This window comes from Anabas testudineus, chromosome 18 (genome assembly GCF_900324465.2).
Source record: "Anabas testudineus chromosome 18, fAnaTes1.2, whole genome shotgun sequence".
Lineage (NCBI taxonomy): Eukaryota > Metazoa > Chordata > Actinopteri > Anabantiformes > Anabantidae > Anabas > Anabas testudineus.
Window position 1 is genome coordinate 13,650,852 of NC_046627.1, and position 4,703 is coordinate 13,655,554.

Consider the following 4,703-nt stretch of genomic DNA (forward strand, 5'->3'; position numbering starts at 1 on the left):
AGTGACACACCCCCATTGCCTTAAGATGTATTTATTATAATCTATATTGGATGGATGGATCAGTTTTTACTGTGGACTGTGACTGACAGCAGCAGCAGCTTTGCTGACTGTTTCTTACTTTTTATTCATTTACTTTTTATCTTTTATCCTATTGTTGCTGTTTGTATTGATTGTATAGTTTAGAAAGTGACAAACTGTGTAAATGATTCACTGGGAACAGCTCTGACTATGAAGTCTGACAGCATCAGGGAGAAAAGACCTTCGACATATTTAGGATGTAACGGTCTGACCCTAAAGGAGCTGCTCAGAGACGACACTGCATCATACAGGGGTTGGGAGTCGTTCTCCAGCACTGATGATAGCTTAGCTACCATTCTTCTTTTTCCCACCTCCTGCACTGCACCGAGCACTTGTTAATGTCCACCACCAGCTCTTTGGTTTTCCCTGCGTTGATCTGGAGGTAACTCTGCTGGCATCAAAAAAAAAAAATTTGAGTTTGGACAGCTGCCAGACAGTACATGTAAGCACTACTACGGGGTTTCAGTGTTTTGTCCAAGGACAGTTAGGCAAGTAACCAGGAATCAAACCACTGACCCTGGGGTTCGACTGCTTTACCACCTGAGATGAGTTGTTGTATCTTTGTGAGTCCATACATATACATATTTAGTCTCTAATTCATATAATTACCTATCTAACTAAAACAGACTCAGTTTGATTTTAGAGGATGTTTTTACTCTTTCTCACCAGTTGGTGGCGCCCTCCACACACTCAGCTGGGGTCTGTGTACTGTAGTTCTCTGCTGACTGTGAAACCATGTAGTTTGTCCATGGACTGTATTTGGAACAAGAGTCTTCACTCTTAATAAGAGATATGTTATTAATTAATTGAATATCAGATACATGTACAGAGATGTAGTAAATACTAAACTATATTGTTTAGCATTCAGGTGAGAGATTGTGTTTTAATTGATTTTGTACCTCTTGGTAAAGTTTTTTCTTCTCATATTTACTCATTTATATTCATGCTTTTATCCTTTAGCTGGGATTTGAAACACACTACATATTAACAATAAACTATCCAGGCACTAACTCGGGTCTGTAGCTATTCCTGCTACTGACTGGTCAATCAGTCGACCAAAAACAAAAAAAAAAATAAATAACAAAAGTAGTTTTTATCAACTCTTATTAACTGATTAACAAAACAAATAGACCTACATATACAGAGCTGGAGAAGAGTTGAACAACATGTAAACACTGAGGAACCACTTCTCAGAGTCTGAAATATTGTTTACACAGATTTGACAGCTGTTAATTCACAAATCAAAATCAATCTGTAATTTCTTTTTCACCTCTGTCTCCTCTCAGAGGTAGAAGATGATCTTCAAAATCAAAACACAATACGGCTACATGGGAGTTCATAAGGCTTTATCAGGCTCTGTATTTTCTGCTATAGAAACATTTCCTCTCTTTTCTTTCTTCCTCAGACAGTTTTGAATATCGACAGTCAGTAGAGCTGCTGTCAGTAAAAGAACTAGTCCCAGTCCAAGTCCCAGTCCTAGTCCCAGTCCTAGTCCCAGTCCAAAGTAGAGGTAGATCCTCACTGGACCCTCTGCTGGTGGACTCACAGTTGGTCTCTGAGGTTTGTGCTGATCAGCAGCTGCTGTAAAGAACACATCATATCATCATCTGTCAGAGAAATCACTGTCACTGAGACTTGATGTCTGTTCTCTGTTCATTTGTGTTAACAGCTGACAGGAAATGTCCAAAGGTCAAAGGTCACAGAGAAACTGTCCATAAATATGAGCAAATAGAAAGAAATGAAACAGAGTAAAAAGAGCATCTGGAACATCTGTAGTTTTAAATGATGATCTGGACGATCAAACAGTTCCAGATGTTCAGTAGTTCAACATCAGTAACTACTGTACTGGATGGAACAGAAAATCTGAATGTTTGTTGGTTCTTTGCTTCTTTTGTGTTTTTATCACTGTAAATTTAAAATCTCAGTATTTTTGAGCTGCTGCTGTTGAGTTCAATAAAAATTAACTCACCAGTGACGTTGAGTCGACATCTGTCAGAGCTCCAACCTTGATCTGTTTTCACTTCACACAGGTACAGTCCTGAGTCATTAGTCCTGAGTCTGGACAGTTGGAGTCTGATTCGTCCTTCTCTGAGGACGTCTTTGTCAAACTGGACTCTTCCTGAAAACTGTTGATCCTGAGACTCTGAGACCTCAACACCTTCATGGAGATGAAACAGGACTAAGTGACTGTGGTCAGTAAACATGTCACAGAAGATGTTCACTGAGTTAGAGGATGTGTGAGGTCTGATAGTGAACGTCCACTCCAGTGTGATGTTGTGGTTCTCCTCTGCCTGATAGGAGGTCTGTGTCACATTCACTACAAATGTTCCTGTTGAGGAGACACAGACACAAAGTGACAACTTGAATCCATGAACTATTAATGAATGTTTTGTAAACATAGAACAACAAAACATGGAAGATAAAACTGCATTTTACCTTCTTCTTTCGTTTCACACTCACTCTGCGTTTATATGGAATCAGGTCGCTTTCTCCAAGAGCGTAGTTTTTCAATTTGCAAACACACTTTAACGATTTAATGTTCAGATTTTGTTCAGATTTTCAAAACCCCTCCCCCTCATTTAAAATCTCTCTGCTCGTGTTCACATCTCTATTTGTGCTCTCAGGTTTTCTGCTGCTCGTCTCACGCTTGCACTCGACTAATAGGATGCCAGGGCTGACTGATAAATGGCCATAAGGAACAAGTCAGGATGAATAATCATACTTCGCTGTTCTTAAATCTAAAAAACGAAACATAACACTTATGTAAGAAAAACTCTATAAAAAAAACTCTTACATTGAAGTCACTTTTCTTCTGTTCCCTATGGGAAAAGTAATCGCTAATCCACAATGTAACAGATGATGTCATTGGTCAGTCAGCCATGGCATCCTATTGGTTGGCGAATTTAGATAGAGTCCAAATGTAGGTGAGCAGCAGCGGCAACAGGAGACCGTTTTAGCAGAAAATCTAAAAGCAAGGTGGAATGAGCTGGGCACGGGAAATCTAAACACGTCCTAAAGACACTGAATCTGTGCCAATGTCTGTTTATTTTAATCCTGGGACATGTCAGCTCTGTTTAACTGTGTCTCTTATAAATAAACTATGTTTATGAATATAGTTCTGTGTGGGACCTCTCTGATCCAGGTGGTAAAAGAGTTGACTTCTCTTGTTGTTCTGTTTTATTCTTTTATAATCACAGGGATATATCAACACTTTTCAGCAGACAAGTTGACCTGTTACATCAACATCACGTCAATAGTTTTAATACTGACAGCAGCTGTTTGCTGAGATGTTTGTGTTTCTTATTATAAATCTCAGTCTATGTTTGTGTCTGTAGCTCAACATTAAAAATAAACATAAAATATTAATATTAACATCAGCTGCAGTTTATTAAAGTGGTAAAATGAGGAAATATCAATTTTAACTATGGACTGAAAGAAAAAAACACAACTTGCTGTTCATCTCATTTCTTTCCTCACTAACAACAGTGTGAAGATTATTTTTCTATAATAATGTGAATAAGATATAAGAAATATATAAGAAATATATTGTCGCTACAGACGAGACAAAAACTCTTTGTTCTCACTGTTTTTATTTGTCAGAGTTTGACTCAGTAAAATGTTCGAGTCCTCACCTCAGATTGATTTCAGACTCTGACACCGATTTTTATAGAAATAGTTTAAAATCTGCAGTTCAGATTAAAATAAAAAGAAATTAATGTAATAAGTAATAATACAATGAACTGAAATATAAATAAAAAAGGTACATTTTATCATCTGACATTTAAATGATCCAGATCCTGACTGATATGTTATTATACATTAAACCTCACACTTTAAAAAACACACTGTACATATTATATTTACACAGCAGAGACAGTAAAACATAATTATTGTTTAAACATGTCAAGATGAAAACAGAAACTGTGTCAGTGAGGTTGATGATAAACTTTGTGTAGAATAAAGTGAAAATGTGAACTAACCAGAGACACATGAGATCAGGTTGATGAGCAGCAGGATCCTGAAGATCATCTTCTCCCTGTGAGAGGAGACAGAGGTGAAGAAGAAATTACAGAAGAACCAGAGAAAAACTTTAGTGAATCAACAGCTGTCAAATCTGTTTAAACACTATTTTTGTTACGATTCCTCCCTCTGCCCCTGTCTGTTATGTTTGTTCTGTCTCACTCTCCTGCCACACACCCATATATGGACTTCCTCTTCCCCCACTCTCCACACTCTGGACTAATTGACTCATTCAGTTCACCTGTGCATCCCTCTGTTTTATAAGCACCCCTCAGTCCTCAGTTCGTCGCTGGTTTGTTGACTTTCACGCTCATTCATTGACACTTCCACTCGCTCACACATTGCCTTCACCCTGAATTCATTCATGCTGCACACTACTCCTCCACATCTCTGGTCGGTCTGTTCGTTCGTTTGTTTGTCCGTAAGGCACCTGTCTGTTTTTGGTTTGTCGGTTTGATTTGTTCGGTCTGCGTTTATGCAGCATTTTTTTGTTGTTACTTTGTCCTGTTAGTTTTGTATGTTTGTTTCCGTCTATCCTGCCTACTGCAGCGATTTTGGTTTGTTACTTTGTACATCTGCTTTGTTCGTTAGTTTGGTCCACATTA